The sequence below is a fragment of the Ambystoma mexicanum genome, chromosome 2p (genome assembly GCF_040938575.1).
Source record: "Ambystoma mexicanum isolate Mex_15411 chromosome 2p, UKY_AmexF1_1, whole genome shotgun sequence".
Lineage (NCBI taxonomy): Eukaryota > Metazoa > Chordata > Amphibia > Caudata > Ambystomatidae > Ambystoma > Ambystoma mexicanum.
Window position 1 is genome coordinate 548,135,723 of NC_090923.1, and position 19,296 is coordinate 548,155,018.

Genomic DNA, 19,296 nt, shown 5'->3' on the forward strand with positions numbered 1-19,296 from the left:
CGGAAAAACTTTAAGGAATTGGAATGTCGTTTTGGGTTTGTTCGAAAGCAGTTGATGTTAGCTTCAAAATTACATTTAAATTTCGTTTCTAGGATGGTTCAAAGTTAGAGGTTTTAGTGAAGGTCGATTTTTCTCAAAAGGAGTCAAGGTTTCTAATGAAATTGCGCTTTGAATTACAAACAGGTTGGCTTACACTAACAATTATCACAGGATTGGATGGATGAGAAAGGATTCAGAATGGTCAAAAGAGATTCTACAATGCAGTCTGGATATGTTGGAATGGGTTGGATGGATTACTTTAAACTAAGAGATGACTATGGGCAGTTCTACGATAAATACTCACAACTCTGGTTTAAAATGGAATGGACCCGTCAAAGATCTGGTCAAAGGTTTGGCTTGGACTCCACTCACAATCGGACAGGTCTCAAGGGCTTGGTTCTGCTCTCAGCACTCTGGTCTCTGCGCGGCCTCTTGGACTGGATCTGACAGGTTCTGGGTCACAGCTCTGCTGGACTGATCTGGATCTTCGGTTCTAGCAAAGGTTGTTGGCCAGAAGCAGCAAACGGATCAGCCAGGCTGTTGAATGGATTAGGTTAGACCCCGTGGAAGAAGGGGGTTAAATCAGGTTTGCAAGATTTTTAAAGGCCTGCTGAAAAGGGTTCAGCTTTTTGGATTAGGCCTCTGCTTCAGGGTTCTAGAGTCTGGATCTGGTGTCTGGTTCTGGAGTCTGGATCTTCCTGCAGGGTGCTTCGCTAGTGGATCAGTTGATGACTGAAAGTGTGTGTCTTGCCTGTCCTCAGCAGTCCCTATGTATCCATTTTGCAAAGTGGGTGGGGAGGCCGATTGTCTATGCCCAACCCTCTAAGGATCTGATAGGTCAGTGACTTCCCTGTCCTCTGATTTGAGAAAGGAACATTGTGTCATGAGGTGTCATCATGTGTCAGAGTGATGCTGCCATTTACAATCTGGGGAAGAACCTCCCCTTTTTTTTTACCCAGAAAATCTATTTTTCCCAAAAACATATTTTCAATATGCACAACTTTTTAATAATACATATACACATCACAGATTGCCTAAGGTATGTTTCTGTCAAAATCTTATATTCCTAGGAGTTTTGGTTCATAAATGAAAAATGTTCGCGCTTTTGGTTGGTTACAAATTTTCGTATCTGTACAATTTTTTTTACATACATGCACATACCCTCTGGGCATATTCCTGTAATTTTTCATGTTCCTAACATAATCACAATAGCTACAATATTAAAACTTGTGTGGTTCAGTCTCTGAATGTCGCACAGATTCCAGATTAGTTTTAAACTGTGAGTGAATTTTTCATTTTAATAATCTCTAAGTTTCATATTTTTGTCAGTTCGGTACAATATTTTATAAGTCTTTTCCTTAAACATATATTTAGTCCAATTTCAAATCCACGTTTTCAGTCTGGCTCGCCTCCAAGCTTGGCTGAGTCAGAGAGTCACATGGCTTGTCTTCCTGCTAGGACAGTTGATTTCAGTCACACCCGAATTCACATTTACATTCAGCTCAAGGACTCCAATGTCTACACTCACAGCAACATGCCAGAGTGCCCCTCCCAGTTCCTTTCACAACAGCCTGCCAGTTTCTTAGCAGAGCACAGGAGAAAAGATTGTTTAGGGAGGAGGTGTGGAATGTGTTTGAAGCTTAGTGTGGGAAACCTTTTGGAAGTTTAGCTGAATCAGGTTACCTTATAGTCCATTTTAACATTGTCCCTTGTGCAAAATTACAGTTACAAATTTAAAATAAGCAAACATATCTTCAATTCCAGTATTTTTCAACATGAAAATCAATGTGTGGCACCCTATATTGCATTTGATGGAAATCGCTTCTTTGGCATATTTCGTTTTTGAGACACAGGGGGTAATTCATAGAAATACGCACAAAAGTGGCGCACGCGGCTGGCGCACAGTGTTCCCGTGCAAATGTCTGCGCCAGCCGCGTGCGCTAAAATTGATTTCCGCGCACAGCGTATTCATGGATTTTAGCCTCCAAAAGCAGCCGTGGCGCAGAGACCCTGCAGCAGCGCCAGTTACGCCCCCAAGAACGCCCTCGCGCAAGGAAAAGCCATCAAAATCCCCAATCCAGCGCAAAGGGCTGCGCCAACCTTGGACCAGTTTACTGGACTGCCAAACAGCAAACGCCAAGTGGGGAACGTGTATTAGGGGTTTCGCTGTAACTTCCACATGCGAAAGGGCCTGTGCGAGTGGGGTACGTGTATAACTGTTGTTCGCGTGAATTTTTACACGCGATTGGCCTGGGTACGTGTATTTCAGGGGAGCGTGGCAAGTTTTACACACGATTGGGCCTGGGGGAGCGGGGTACGTGTATTTCAGGGGAGCGTGGCAAGTTTAACACGCGATTGGGCCTGGGGGAGCGGGGTACATGTATTTCAGGGGCTCGCGGGTAGTTTCACACGCGATTGGCCTGGGTATGTGTTTTTCAGGGGTGCGCGGGTAGTTTCACACGCGATTGGCCTGGGTACAGGTTTTTCAGGGGTGCGCGGGTAGTTTCACACGCGATTGGGCCTGAGGGAGCGGGGTACGTGTATTTCAGGAGTGCGCGGGAAGTTTCACACGCAATTGGACTGGGTACGTGTATTTCAGGGGTGCACGGGAAGTTTCACACGCGATTGGCCTGGGTACGTGTATTTCAGGGGCTCGCGGGTAGTTTCACACGCAATTGGCCTGGGTACGTGTATTTCAGGGGTGCGTGGGAAGTCTCACACGCAATTGGCCTGAGTACGTGTATTTCAGGGGTGCGCGGGAAGTTTCACACGCGATTGGGCCTGGGGGAGCGGGGTACGTGTATTTCAGGGGTGCGCAGGAAGTTTCACATGCGCTTGGCCTGGGTACGTTTATTTCAGGGGTGCGCGGGTAGTTTCACACACGATTGGCCTGGGTACGTTTATTTCAGGGGTGCGCGGGAAGTTTTACACGTGAATTGGCAGTGTGGGTCCTCCCAGGTGTACCCTCTACCCCCACCACGGCCCCTGCAGGCAGCCCACACCACAGGGGACTACCCTGCACCCCTGGTCTGGTCCCGCAGGCAGCCCATCCACCATGGGCATGCCCCTCAGCCAAGCCACATGTCACGTTGCAATATGATCACCAACTCATGTCTCCCAGCACCCCCACCCCCCAGCAGTCAGGCGCACCTGCCAGCAGGCCCCCACTCATGTCTCCTAGCACCCCCACCCCCCAGCAGTCAGGGGCACCTGCCAGCAGGCCCCCACTCATGTCCCACTCATGTCCCCCAGCACCCCCACCCCCCAGCAGTCAGGGGCACCTGCCAGCAGGCCCCCACTCATGTCCCACTCATGTCCCCCAGCAACCCCACCCCCCAGCAGTCAGGGGCACCTGCCAGCAGGCCCCCACTCATGTCTCCCAGCACCCCCACCCCCCAGCAGTCAGGGGCACCTGCCAGCAGGCCCCAACTCATGTCCCACTCATTTCCCCCAGCACCCCCACCCCCCAGCAGTCAGGGGCACCTGCCAGCAGGCCCCCACTCATGTCCCTCTCATGTCCCCCAGCACCCCCACCCCCCAGCAGTCAGGGGCACCTGCCAGCAGGCCCCCACTCATGTCTCCCAGCACCCCCACCCCCCAGCAGTCAGGGGCACCTGCCAGCAGGCCCCCACTCATGTCCCACTCATGTCCCCCAGCACTCCCACCCCCAGCAGTCAGGGGCACCTGCCAGCAGGCCCCCACTCATGTGTAACACTCACCTGATTCCCGTAGAGGCACCGGTCTTGACTGGGCGTATACCGTATCTTCAAAGGTGATGTGTAACACACGGCTGGCTCTTTGGGCTGGACCTCTGTGCACTGTATGTCCGGCTCGAAGGGTAAGATGTCTTAGGTAAGTGAACGCCGTGCTCTCCATCTGCCTCGAGGCAGGGTGCTGTAACCAGTTTCTTCACTGGATAAGGGGAGAAGGCCTCTTGACTTCAGAGGACTGCTGTCTGTCGTTTACTGCACGAACAGTAAGTTTTGAGTAATTCTAATGTCTTTAAAGTCTTTAGTAATGATGCCTCTTGTTTAGCAGGGTTCCGGCGATGGCGGATGGCGGGCTGAAGTGAGTTGAAGATGGAGCCCGTGTGATGAATAGAAGCGCCTGGAAGCACATAAGTAAGCGCTTGCTGCCTGCTTCACGATGCGCTCTAACTGTCTTTTTATTTTGCAGGTACAAGTTCGGGGCGGCTGCAGGGTGCCGGAATACCCACTGGGTTAGATGTGGAAAGGAGTAATGGCACGTGAGTATTAAAGTTCCCCAATGTCTTTAAACGCACCTTGTTTTGTCTTTCAGATGCGGGATGCAGCGCCGAAGGCCTCCGGAGCGTGCGAAGAGTTGGTAAGCTTTTGTCTTTCAGATGCCGGAATGCAGAGTGAAGACCTCCGGAGCGCACGAAGAGTAGGTAAGCCTTTGTCTTTCAGATGCCGGAATGCAGCGCGAGGCGTTGGTGACAGCCGATGGACCAGGTAACTGAAGAGCTGTCACTGAAGACCGTAATGCTAACCTGTTCTTTCTTGTCTTTATAGGTGTTGCTGAAGACTGGATTCAGAATGGTAAGCCTTTTTCCTTAGGCCCAGGATCAGATGCAGAAGACACGATGAGCGTTCTGCTGCTGAGGATGCAGAATAACGCAAAGCAAGATTCATCCATCGGGTGTGGTTTAAATAGCCTCCTGTAGTGCTTAGGTGTCTCCTTCCACAGCCACGCCTAGGTAAGAAAAGAGTTCCTGCTTTCCAGAAGAGTTCCAGTGTTCTGAATCTAGGGAGTGGCTCCTGCCCCACCCAACAGGAAAAGTAGTTCCAAACAGAAGAGGATCAGAGACTCAACTGGCAGGCAAGTAAGCAGCATGGTCTGCTGCAGGTAAGTCCACCCAAGCATTATGAGCCCGGCGCTTCCAGCGCTGGGACTGGGCATATTTATGAGCCTGTTGCCACTGGCGCCAGGACTGGGTCCAAAAGGTCCCAATAGGGACTGGTTGGCACTCGGAACCTGGGTTATGGATCTGCTTCCAAGGGAGTTGGGAAAACCCTGACCTTTTGGAAGCAGAGATCATGAAATCATGTCCCCCAGCACCCCTACCCCCCAGCAGTCAGGGGCACCTGCCAGCAGGCCCACACTCATGTCCCCCAGCACCCCCACACCCCAGCAGTCAGGGGCACCTGCTAGCAGGCCCCCACTCATGTCTCCCAGCACCCCTACCCCCCAGCAGTCAGGGGCACCTGCCAGCAGGCCCCCACTCATGTCCCACTCATGTCCCCCAGCACCCCCCACCCCCCAGCAGTCATGGGCACCTGCCAGCAGGCCCCCACTCATGTCTCCCAGCACCCCCACCCCCAGCGGTCAGGGGCACCTGCCAGCAGGCCCCCACTCATGTCTCCCAGCAGTCAGGGGCACCTGCCAGCAGGCCCCCACTCATATCCCACTCATGTCCCCCAGCACCCCCACCCCCCAGCAGTCATGGGCACCTGCCAGCAGGCCCCCACTCATGTCTCCCAGCACCCCCACCCCCAGCAGTCAGGGGCACCTGCCAGCAGGCCCCCACTCATGTCCCCCCCCAACATGTCAACATGACCCACAATCATGGCCCTCATGTCCACCAAAATCCCACGGCACGCCACCCCTGCCCAAATAACCAACCAAGCATAACATACATCCCACATTGAAATGCCAATTACATGAAACAACCCAAATGGCATGTATGTACATCAGCACATGTCCGTCACACACACAATGGGTGCCAGTGAATGTGAACACCCACATCGTGACATGCATGAAACCAATGAGAGAATACCACACATTGAAGTACGGGAACAAATGTATTGAACAAAAAAATGTGTTGAAAGAAAATCAAATACCAAACAATGGACATAAGGAAAACAATACAGAATGTCACATAATGATAAAAAAAGGAAATCAGAATCCAAAATATATGAAATCAAAAATGTCTCCAAAGTCTCCTTCCAACAAAGCAAATCCAAACCGAAATGAAAAAGTAAAATCTATTGCTCCATGGAAAAATAAAAAAATAAAAAGCCGACAAATGCACACTCCAACTATTTACAAGGATGAAATCCTGGGTCCATGAGCTCAACTGTCCAAAGGAAACCTACAAAAAAGCCTACAGAATAAACAACTATGTACAAAAATGTGGGGCATAGTCCATGCGCCCCAAAGGGAAAATAAAAGAAAGGAAACTTAACACTAATGAACTATATACAATGGCGGCGGGCACGTCCAACGGCTCACTGGTTGATGTCATGGGCCAGGGCATCATCGAACTCCTTTTCAATGGCTTGGAGGCAGGCATGTTCACTGGCCCCGAGGTCTCGCAGGGATAATGCGGTGTCCAGCTCCAACTCCCTGCGAATACCCTCGAGGCACTCAGCCCGCCTCAGCGCCCTGCGCATGGAGTTCTCCGCCCTGCCCATTGTGAGCCGTTCCTCCTCCGCCCGCCGCCGCTCCGCACCTATCTGCTGGCCCAACCGCTGCCACACGGAAGACACTCCCATTCCAGGGTTCTCCTGCCCTCCGGCCGATGGCTGCCCCTCTGATGTAGATGGCCCCGAGCCATGATGCCTCCCATGTCGAGCCTGCCTCTGCCTCCGACGCAACTGCCTCTGCCAGCACGACGGCATCCAGGCTGATGGAATCCACTGACGCCGTCGTGCACATGCCCTGCCCGATGATGCCGGCACATCCTCCATCTGCTGGGGTCCAGTTGCTGGTGTCTCCACCCCTGCTGGACCTCCGACTCCCGACTGTGGCAGGGATGGGAGCCCCACCGAGCTGGCTGCATTGGTCGGGGCAGGTCCAAAGGGGGCCCTGGTGGCATCTGGGCCAGAAGACGGCATGGAGAACGACTGGCGCATAGCCTCCACAGAGGAGGAGAGGGTCGCCAGAGTGGACGACACATGTACGAAACCCCCGACCATGGTCACTCCCAACTGGGCCATGTTGGCACGCTGCTCTTCGTGATGACGTGTGTGCTCCCCCATGCAAGCACGCACCTCATCACGAATGACACCCGTGCGCAACGCGACACCATTCAGTACCTTCTCCATACGGCCAGGGGTCCCCTTGTCTGCAGGTAGAGGAGTGTCAGATGACATGGACATCCCTCCTACCTGCGGACGGGCCTGGGATGGGGCATCCCTGCTGGTGCATGGTGGTGCAGTCACAGTGTCAGGGACAGTGACATGCACAGGCCCCTCCACAGCGACCTGTGCTGCCTCCTGCCCCTGCCCTGGACTGCACCACTTGCACCAGTGGTACCACCGCCACCAGGCCCCATGTGCAGCTCAGTAGCGGCCTCCTCCTCCTCTGTGGAAACCACCAACCTGGATGGCTCCACACCGTCTTCCGCAGTTGCAAGCCCCTGTGGGGGCTCACCCACCCCTTCCGCTGCAGCCGTGGGGGCATCCCCGCCGCTTTTCTCCACAGCACCGTCTCCGCCCTCTTCTTCACTTGCCGCTGTGTAGAGGGAGACATAGAACACAAGCATCAGGGTACTGTACAATGGTCCCCTACACAGGAAGCAATAGCAGATGAGTAGCACTGTCAAACATCACTTCCATCATGTCACTCCACAACACATGGGTCAGTGCAGGCAAAACACATGCAGTAACAGGCATGGCGCATGCTATGGACATTAGCATACATGTCCAAGGGACTCTTGAAACATACAATATTGGTTAGAAACTCACATGCATCATGGGTCATGCCTATCACATGCACACACTTCACCGTAGTTTCATCCATCTAGCCTCGTACACCCCAGACACAGTGGATACAAGGATGACTAGGCTGCATCAGTGAATCTGAACATTGTCACAGACATGTGTCATGCATCCATGGCATTCACAAGTCACAGACACGCATGTCAGACACACAGACATGGACACCATACATGTACATGGCATCAGCACCCATCCCTCACCTCCACCCATGTTCAGGAACAGAGACTGGCATGCTCTCATGTGCCCGTTCCGCATAGAGCTCCCCATGTTGCATTTAAACACATGCACCAACCATGTGGTTCACACATTACTGGTCTGACATGCATGACCATGATGTCCCTGCACACACACATACATACATGGCCTATGTCACACATACAGGCAAGTATCAGACAACCAGCACACTGCAACATACCCTGTCTAACACAGCAATGCTTGGCCACTTACCGCTCAACTCCAGGCGGGTCTGCCTCTCAAGGATCTGGGCGTGGTGCGCTGGGCGTATGCGTTCCAGGACCCTCAGCTGGATGGTACTCATGCAGCCCCGGCCCCCCTCCACGAGGCGCGGGGCCTTTAAGAGGGTCCTGGACCTCAAGTCCTCCCAGCGCTTCTTGACTTGCTTGATGTTGCGGGTTGCCACCCCCTCCGCGTTGATGGCAACCACAAAGTCGTCCCAGATCCTGTCCCGTCCTTCCTTGTTGGCGCGTGATGATCCGAAGAGGGCATGATAATGCCCCAGGACAAGCTCCACCAGGACACCAACTTCCTTCTGACTGAAGCTGGCGGCCCTCTGCCCCTCTGGCTGGGGGTCGCCAGTGGTCTCAGATGGCGTTTGCCCCGACATGGCGACCCCCGAGGCAGGCGTGGGTGGGCAACTGGGTCCTGGGGCTGGGCTGTGGAGCGATGGTATACCAGTCGGGAGTCTTCTGTTCCAGCAGGGGTGGACACAGCAACTGGACCCCTGCAGATGGCAGATGTGCAGGCACAAAATGGCAGGGCACGATGGCAGCAGGCAGGCAGGCAGGCAGCAGCAGATGGCTCGTGGGAGGCTGGTCGGGGCTCTGGGGGCAGTAATTCGTCCTTTTGGGCAGGAGCGTGGTCTTCCGTGTGTTTTCGCGTGGCCAGCTTGATACAGAGTGATTTGGCACGTGAAATTCTTGCACGTCAGCGTGTAATTTGAGGAAAGTCCCTTAGCGTGTAAGTGCGTCGGCACGCATACGCGATTTCATTGGACCAAAGGCCCTCAGCGCGTAAGCGCGTCTGTGACACATCACGCACGGGTCTGTACGTGCTTTTCGTGAGGTGCGGTGCATGTGTTTTCCAGGCGTTGGGGTTCACACGCTGTTACTTCACAGCGGGTGGGTGTTGGTAACGCGTTCTTCTACACACAAGGCAGACGGTGAGTGGTACCCCGCTCGACCAAGGCCTATCGCATGTGAAACTTCACGCGCACCCCCGAAATACACGTACACAGGCCAATCGCGTGTGAAACTTCATGCGCACCCCTGAAATACACATACCCAGGCCAATCGCGTGTGAAACTTCACGCGCACCCCCGAAATACACGTACCCAGGCCAATCGCGTGTGAAACTTCACGCTCACCCCCGAAATACACATACTCAGGCCAATCGCATGTGAAACTTCACGCGCACCCCTGAAATACATGTACCCAGGCCAATCGCGTGTGAAACTTCACGCGCCCCCCTGAAATACACATACCCAGCCCTATCGCATGTGAAACTTCACGCGCACCCCTGAAATACACGTACCCAGGCCAATCGCATGTAAAACTTCACGCGAACCCCTGTAATACACGTACCCAGGCCAATCGCATGTGAAACTTCCCACGAACCTCAGATTTACACGTACCCCGCTCGACCAAGGCCCATCATGTGTGAAACTTCACGTGCACCCCTGAAATACACGTTCCCAGGCCTATCACGTGTGAAACTTCCCGCGAACCCCAGATTTACACGTAGCCCGCTCGACCAAGGCCTATCGTGTGTGAAACTTCACGCGAACCCCTGTAATACACGTACCCCGCTCCCCCAGGGCAAATAGCGTGTAGAACTTCCCGCGCACCCCCGAAATACACGCACACGCTATTTTTCACACAGCGGGTGTCCGTGTTTGTCGCGTAGCCCTTTGCACGTCATTTGTCCTAGAGGCCCACAATATGGGACATTCTACATAGCTGTATATACATTTTTTTCATGTGCAGGGACGCGACCGCCTGCCTTCGTGTGGCGGACGTGTTTAGCCTGTGCGTGTATTTGCCCGTGCACTGTTTTGCCCTATTCGATTCCATGAATACGTGTTGTAGGCGAGCGTGTGGGCGTTCCGCGCACTTGCCTCCCGTACATCCCCCGTGACGCCCACATTTTCACGAGTTGTTCCCCTTTCCGCGTGTCACGCCCCGTGTTCCGCCTACTTTTGTTATGTGCGCCGCGCTATGTGCGCTTTCGCTGTGGCCTTAGCGCACGCCGTTAGATGACCTGTGCGCCGCGCACTTTTTCAGCGCACATCCCAGGTTTTACTCGCGCACGGACTTCCATGAATAGATGTGCGCTGGTTTCCCTGCGATATTCGCACTTGCACTGCGATTTTCGCTCTTTCACTGCAAATCGCACGTTTTTGCACGCTTGCGCCGATATTTTCAGCGCACATTAATTCCATGAATCGGCCTGACAGTTTCTCCTGTCAGATTTAGAGATCGCCAGCGTCTGACAGAGGCGAGTAACGGTATTACACCCATTTTTGACAGATTTCTTCCCAGCAACCATCTTCAAAAGTGTGTTTTGTTCTGATAACATATACACCTGCTGACATTATATTTATGTGGATTCTTGAAGTAGAATGATGTTCAACACCCAAAAGGAGGTTGGATCTTTTGGGTGGTTTGTGAGCCATGATTTTTGCACATTTGACAACCAAGAAAAAACGGATTTTCACACAGCTCTGTGTTTCTTTTGCAATCAGCCTTGCTCTGTGGGCAGCCAAGTGATGGGTTTTAGCAGTGGTCTCCTGTGTTACCACTGAGATAGGAAAAAGTGGATGGCGGCCTACTTTTCAGATTTTTAATGCGCAGTTTTGGGTGATTTTTAGCGAGCAGAATGCTTTCCAGTGGCCATTCTGATGTTCCTGATGTAAGCAATGCACAGTAATGTTGCAGCGCCTGGACTAGTGGGTTGAAACATCCCACAGGAATCTGCGGGAGAAAGGCAATCGATTGAAGGAGAAATGACTCACTGTATTGATCTTTCTATGGATTCTTCTCCCGCAGATTCCTCATCGACCCTCACATCCATCCCCACTCAGAAAGTTCTGTGGCTTGTGACTTCTGTCCAAACGAGAAGACATCTGGTGATGGCTCTTAGACGACTGCTTCTGCCTAATTCATTTAAAAAAAAAATGGTTGTGTGGGTTCACCCTGTTGGGATGTACATGTACATGTCCTTGTTAATTTTTTACTGGCTGATTAGTTTCCTCCTGTGGTTTTTCCTTCTGCATAGTTCATGCACGGGGGAGGGTGTTAGGCAGAAACCTGTTCAGGCAGTTCCCTTAGGGAACACTGCAAAGGATTTAAGACTACAGGTGTTGGCAGTAAACCCACTTGGTAGCAGTCTGTACCACCCAGATTTACCTGGTAGCTGTGGCTGAGCAGTCAGACTTCCCTCAAGAAGAGTTAGACAGTATGCAAAGTATACACAATAGGCACTCAGATACAATAATACAAGCAAACACTGACCAGAGCTTTGGTATCAAATTATATAATCATTTATTTAAAAACACACGGTTTGAAACACTCCAGCACTTTTATTGTAAAATATTCTAAACACAGTTACTATTGTAAAATGTTTTCCCCCCCTTTTGCTTATCAGATAAGTCACAGTAAAACACCACTTATTTTCATACAGAGGTGAGCGCTTAACTAGATGGCACTCCAATAAGTTTGTGAGAAAGGGAGGGAAAAAGACAGAATATGGAAAGGTACACCACTCTAAGGTTCAGGAACACTGTTAGCAAGGCAGAAGAGCAAAGGTCACTGATGAGCCAAAGTCCAAAGGCTGGGCCCACTCTTAGAGAGAGCAGAGCACAAATGCGCCCAAGATCACACAGTTACTCTAGGTTTAGAAAGTCTTGCAGAGAGTTCAAAAAGAGTTTAGAGCGGCTTAGGAAAGTTTAGCCAGGGTGTCCCAGGCTAACCCAGGTTCGAAAGCCGGGGGCTAAATCTACCCCGTACAGTCAGTAGCAAGGGAAGCCAGGTGGGACACAGTACCTTAAGTGGGAAGTATCCTCCAGCGGTGGCAGTTGTTCCTGGCAGTGGGTGCAAGTTGCGTCGTCGTCCAGGGGAAGAGAAGATCTCGACTTGGAGGAAAGATGAAGGTCGTTGCACTACCAGGGAAGAAACCAGCCGCGGAGTTTTCCGGTTAAAGGTGGTACCTTTGTTTCGCGGTCGTGGTAAAACGTGGTATCCCGGTTGCCGGGGTGCTTGTTACAGGCAAGGCGGCCACGAGGTACATCAGGAAGGCGAAAAGACGGTGTAACTGGTTATCCCCACCAGTCAAAGGAAGAAGACACATCTAGATTCAAAGAAACACACTCAAATCATGCCCAAGAGTGAGGGTGAAAGAGTCTCACTCTTGGCAGGAGAAAAAAATAAACCCCAAAAATCCAGCAAAGCTGCTGGGGGACTCACTAGGTTAGGAAATTCAGCCTAAACAGAGAATTCTCCCTAACAGTTGTAGAGGGTGAAGAGTCGAGGCAGAGAGATCTCCTCTGTCGTTGGGAAAAGTTGTGAGGCGGTCCAGCAGGGCTCCACCGGTGGTGGTGTCGTGGCAGGTCGGCTCAGCTTCTCCCTCGTCAGATTCTTAGGTCCTGTGGCGACTTCTGAAGTTCCAGTCCCAAAGCCCTGCTTTTATGCAGAAAACCCCCATTCACTCAGCCTAGCTGTCACTCAAACATGCTAAGTGGTGAGCCGGCCGGCCAATCAGGACGGAGTGCGACTTGAGTTGCCTAGGCAACTCAGTCCAGGGTGCCTAAATCCCCCTCCACCCCTCCTAAGTACCCCAGACAGAGTGGCACCACTTTGGAGGGCTTCTGTGGAGAAGCCCGCCAAAAAGTGGAACAAAGGGCTCGACTTGGGTTGGGGTCACAGAAGAGAACACAAACGCCATTTTAGAATCAAGTTTTGGCAAAAAATACCAACCGGAGAATTAATATTAATTAAATAAACCGGCGGTATGTTCGAGGCTACCGTAAATAATTAAATAAAGATAGTAGCCTAAAACAATGGGAAATCCCATAGGAAAATATTCGCGGTTGAATATTAAGAGTAGTATCCACTGCCACCAGCCAAATCTCGATCAGGGGGGACGGAGACGTGCCCCCTCGACTAACAGACCCTGGGACAATTGAATTGCCCCAGCCAGTACGTCCACAATATGATGGTTTGTACTGGTTCTGTTCAGAATTTAAGACTAGTAAAGTCAATGGTGACTTTACATGCCCTGGGAGACAGCAGTCAGTCCCAGGGTATGGAGTCTATACTGGGGGGTCACTATGACACCCCTGTGTTACTGCACTGAGGGTGCTGTGTAACACACATCACAAAAACACCTGAAGCCCTATGGGGTAAAAGACCCCATAGCCCATTAAACACATCTAGATTCAAAGAAACACACTCAAATCATGCCCAAGAGTGAGGGTGAAAGAGTCTCACTCTTGGCAGGAGAAAAAAATAAACCCCAAAAATCTAGCAAAGCTGCTGGGGGACTCACTAGGTTAGGAAATTCAGCCTAAACAGAGAATTCTCCCTAACAGTTGTAGAGGGTGAAGAGTCGAGGCAGGCAGATTTAGAAAAAAGACTATTGCAGTAGTCCAGCCTAGAGAGGACCAGGGAAAAGGAAGAATACCTCTGAGGAGGTGCAGCTGATGGTGTGACTTCCTAGAGACGTCAGAGATGTGAGGAGAGGAGAGTGTGGAGTCGATGATGACCCCAAGGTTCTTAGCCTCACTGGAAAGAGCAGGTAGAGGGCCCATGATGGGCGGCCAGAGTGAGAGATGGAGGCGGGAGCAGGAGTGACAATGAGGAGGATCTCAGTCTTACTGGCATTAAGGCAGAGATTGCTGGAGGCACACCATTCCTGAATAGCAGACAGTCTGGTATGAGAGAAGGAGGTGAGCCTGAAGGAGAACTGGGTGTCATCCGCATAACACTGAAAGTTAGAGCAGAAGGTAGAGATGTGGTGGGCCGAGGTGCCAGGTAGTGGTTAAATAGCCAGGGAGAGAGGTTAGACCCCTGGGGAACATCACAAGTAGAGAGAGAGAGAGATGGAAGAGAGGAAAGACCCAAGTTGGGCCTGGGAGAGTCAATCAGTGAAAAAGGAGGTCAGCCAGGCTACGGCCTGACCAGAGATACCCAGGTTGTCTCGGAGAGGATTGAGCAGGAGGGTGTGGTTGACTGTGTCGAAAGCAGAGGATAGATCAAGGAGAATGAGGACAGAAGGAAGATTAGAGCCAAGATTGGAGAGCAAGTCTTCACGGGTGTTAAGGAGAGCAGTTTCCGTGCTTCTGGCTTCTCTAAAGCCCGACTAGTGGTCATGGAGACAACCGACAGATTCCGTGTGTAGATTAAGCTGGGAGAAGGCCTGCTTTTCCAGTAATTTGGCCAGGAAAGGAGTGATAGCGATTGGGCAATAGTTTGCCGGAGAGGAAGGATAGTGAGAAGGCTTCTTAAGAAGTGCATGCACAAGGGAGTGCTTAAGGGGGCAGGTGAAGGTTCCAATGGCAAAAGAGTCATTCAAGAAATCGGCCAAGGCTGGAGCAAGGTTGTCGATGTGATCCTTGATGGTTCTGGAGGAGCAGGGGAGCACCTGCTTTGACGAGACTTTCATAGATTGGACTTGTCTAGAAACATTGTCGGGAGTGAACATGGGGAAGGGTGAGAAAGGAAGAGGTGAACTGGCTAGAGAGAGGCCTGGAAAGGTAGAGGGAAACGAAGAGGAGGTAGAGGAAGCCAGAGTGGGCAGGATGTCCTGAGTTTTAGTGGTGAAATGACATGCCAAGTCTGTGCAAAGGGCCTGGGAGGGAACAGGAGAGGTAGAGACTGCAGCAGGATTGGCCAGCTCCTTGCAGATTAAAACAAGATTCTGTGTAACAGTTCAATGTATTCGTTTTGAAAATTAATTGCATTTAATATAAAAGGAACAACCATTATAAATGATTTTTTTTAAATGTGGAAAACCATTGTCTCTCCAACGTTATGCTAAACAACCAAAGCATCCCTGTAGTCCATCTTTTAGGCAAATCTCTAAAAATGGTTTAGAGATTACACATCTTGACCAATCTTGACTCTGTGCCCAACCACCCTGCTCATAAGAACCAATATAGACCAATATGGAACTCTTCGTATGTAAACGTATCAACAACTCGGTAGGCCTTGTGCAGAACCTGGTATGCCACAAAGCCAGCATTAAATAATACAAAAAACACCAGTTTAATTTTCTTTAATTACCTCTACATACAAGATCTAATTAAAAACTCAGCTCTACATAACACAACATGACAACATTGTAGCTGATGGCACTCGGTCAATTCATAGATTCCTAAAAAAACATGGCCCAAACATAAACGTCAATTCTTTCAAGTTAGTTGTAGAGCTGCACGCAGAAAATTGAAAATAGCAAGAATACAGTAATCATGGTACTTGGGCAGAGATGGCAAACGTTTAAAGAACGGTTAAAGGGTGAAGCATAAAACATACAGCACACTGAAGCTCACCATGAGCACCCAGATTTCAGGAGCAATACTAGTCCCTCTGACAAAAAAAATACATGTTGCAGAGGTTTGTAGGCAGTCAACAGTTTTAAAGAATCAAATAGTGACGATACTGAGTTAGATATCATGTTTTGCATTTTCTTTTATTGTTATAGTTCATAGAACTTAAATTTCTATCAAAACATATAATACAACATTAAATAACAGCACTTCCTAAAACGCCAATAAAATTAGGTTACAACACTTCCTAAAAGCATCAACAGAAGAGAAAACACAAACTTAATATCGTAAAACAAGAGCGCTTAGAGAAGAGCATATCAAAATTATAATTCCGAACAAATAATAAATCAGACCGACAGGAGATATTACATGACATAATCCTAGGATGTCCATTCAGGAACCAAATTAGGGTCCATTATCAAGGTCCTTCAATACTTCAACCTCCTCTTTAAATGTATGTAGTGTCATGATCTCTGCTTCCAAAAGGTCAGGGTTTTCCCAACTCCCTTGGAAGCAGATCCATAACCCAGGTTCCGAGTGCCAACCAGTCCCAATTGGGACCTTTTGGACCCAGTCCTGGCGCCAGTGGCACCAGGCTCATAAATATGCCCAGTCCCAGCGCTGGAAGCGCCGGGCTCATAATGCTTGGGTGGACTTACCTGCAGCAGACCATGCTGCTTACTTGCCTGCCAGTTGAGCCTCTGATCCTCTTCTGTTTGGAACTACTTTTCCTGTTGGGTGGGGCAGGAGCCACTCCCTAGATTCAGAACACTGGAACTCTTCTGGAAAGCAGGAACTCTTTCTTACCTAGGCGTGGCTGTGGAAGGAGACACCTAAGCACTACAGGAGGCTATTTAAACCACACCCGATGGATGAATCTTGCTTTGCGTTATTCTGCATCCTCTGCAGCAGAACGCTCATCGTGTCTTCTGCATCTGATCCTGGGCCTAAGGAAAAAGGCTTACCATCCTGAATCCAGTCTTCAGCAACACCTATAAAGACAAGAAAGAACAGGTTAGCATTATGGTCTTCAGTGACAGCTCTTCACTTACCTGGTCCATCGGCTGTCACCAACGCCTCGCGCTGCATTCCGGCATCTGAAAGACAAAGGCTTACCTACTCTTCGTGCGCTCCGGAGGTCTTCACACTGCATTCCGGCATCTGAAAGACAAAAGCTTACCAACTCTTTGCACGCTCCGGAGGCCTTCGGCGCTGCATCCCGCATCTGAAAGACAAAACAAGGTGCGTTTAAAGACATTGGGGAACTTTAATACTCACGTGCCATTACTCCTTTCCACATCTAACCCAGTGGGTATTCCGGCACCCTGCAGCCGCTCCGAACTTGTACCTGCAAAATAAAAAGACAGAGCGCATCGTGAAGCAGGCAACAAGCGCTTACTTACGTGCTTCCAGGCGCTTCTATTCATCACACGGGCTCCATCTTCAACTCACTTCAGCCCGTCATCCGCCATCGCCGGAACCCTGCAAAACAAGAAACATCATTACTAAAGACTTTAAAGACATTAGAATTACTCGAAACTTACCGTTCGTGCAGTAAACGACGGACAGCAGTCCTCTGAAGTCAAGAGGCCTTCTCCCCTTATCCAGTGAAGAAACTGGTTACAGCACCCTGCCCCGAGGCAGATGGAGAGCACAGCGTTCACTTACCTAAGGTGAGAGCATTAACCTTTGGGGTTCTACAGGAGAAGAGAAAGGGAAGAAGAGAGAGACATTCAATAACCCAGTTCCTTAATCCCATATTTTCTATCTGCAGACATCTTACCCTTCAAGTCAGACATACAGTGCACAGAGGTCCAGCCCAAAGAGCCAGCGGTGTGTTACACATCACCTTTGAAGATACGGTATACGCCCAGTCAAGACCGGCGCCTCTACGGGAATCAGGTGAGCGTTACATGTAGGCGTTCATTAGCTACCTTCCAAATCTGGATGATAGCAATGACCTACTTATTACTCCTCCCAGAAAGGCACATCAGCCAAAAAATCTCACTTTTAATATACATCTGAACATATTCAAATGTGGCAAAATATTTATCATAGGTCGCACGCATCATCTGACAGGATGGAAGTGCATGTCTAGCTGTTTCAGCTTTGGAATCATCAGCACATATTCTACAAGTCCTTCTCTCAGCACGTAAATTGATCCAAGATCCCGAACCGCCAATACATTTAGGCAATTAAGTCTAATATCTAAGAATATTCTACGGTTAACCTGAGAGGGCATGAGTTTCATATAGCATTGTGGCTCTTTACATGTATAGGGCATCTTAGCAAATGTACATAGAGAACTCATGGAAGAAACCTTGTCATGACTGGCAGCCCAATCCCACTTCTCTATTACATCCTTCAATGATTAGAGGACCGCCCCTTCGCCATGATCCCATTTGGGAGTCCAGCGGATTTTATCAAAGACTTGCTGATCTTTCTACTTAAATTTATTCAGGGCATCAATTTTTCCGCCCTTCAAACGTTCCTGTAGGATATGCAGCAGAGATCCCGGGAGGGCAAATTTAATTTTCACAAAGAGCTTAGCTCTATTATGATCAACCTGGTGGACCGAGATAAGCCCCATTTCAAGCCGTACCGCCTGAACCGGGGTATAGTTAGTAAGGCCAAGCAATCTACGCCATATTATACCTTCCGTCACATCCGCCCACTCCGACCAAACAGAATATGATGTCTCCAAGCCATACAGAAACATGGCCACCAGCTTCTGCTTGTATATATTAGTTATTCCCAGCAGGCTGAAGCCCGCCGTTTTTTTGGAGGAGGACATAACTGCTGTTAAGGTGGCCATAACTTTAGATCTTTTACTCTGTTGAACCATCATATTCATTTTTCCTCTATCGCCACATACCTCATGGCCCAAATACTTGTAGCAGTTTACTTTTTTTATCAGGCCTAACGGGCACCAAATACCAGACTTTTTACAACAGTTTCTACCCACCGCCATAAATTGAGTTTTAGAACGATTGATTTTTAAGCCATTGTTCTTAGCATATCCACAGATGGCACTAGAGCTATTGCAGATTCCACTATAAGTATTATCAAAGATAATAATGTCGTCTGCATAGCAGATTCACCCAATTTTATGAGAGCCGATTCTGGGGAAGGCGTTCATTTTTTCTTCCAAAATCAGCCTTAAACAGATTATAAAGAGTAGGTGCTAAAGCACAACCTTGTCTTGCGCCTTTAGCAATGGAAACAGGATCAGACATAGCACCTGTGTTATCCAGCCGGATTCTGGCCTTACTTTCATCGTAGATCATCCTGCAAGCATACAGGAGATGAGGGGGCATACCAAAAGTCTTAAGTTTCGACCATAACCTACGGGGTAGAACATGTACACAGGTACCTATCCTTGCCGTTGGCCTGCTCAATAAGTGTGTTAACTATAAAGATATTATCTTTGGTCGAGCACCCTTTGAGAAAGCCAGTTTGGGCCTTATCCAGGATATTATTGCTCTCAATCATTTGGTGATTTCATGGAGAATAATACACAATATAATACATGTAAAAACAAGCTAACTATGCACAAAGCTCCAAGAACACCAGTAAACAGGAAAACAATAACCAAATCCTGTATTAAATAGCCTGAGACTACACGCATTTAAAGGGACACCAAACTCGCTATGAGAACAGGGCAGAGTGCATGAGGGAGGCTAAACAAACATTGGCAATGCCAACAGTTTGGTCTTTTGTGTAGACATGGTATAT

At 49.7% G+C, this 19,296-nt stretch overlaps 1 protein-coding gene across 1 annotated transcript in view; it reads left to right on the forward strand.

The window, feature by feature from the left end:
* Window positions 1–19,296, forward strand: part of DNAH1 (dynein axonemal heavy chain 1) — a 3,604,831-nt gene that overhangs the window by 1,257,889 nt on the left and 2,327,646 nt on the right. The gene's annotated exons all lie outside the window — the stretch shown is intronic.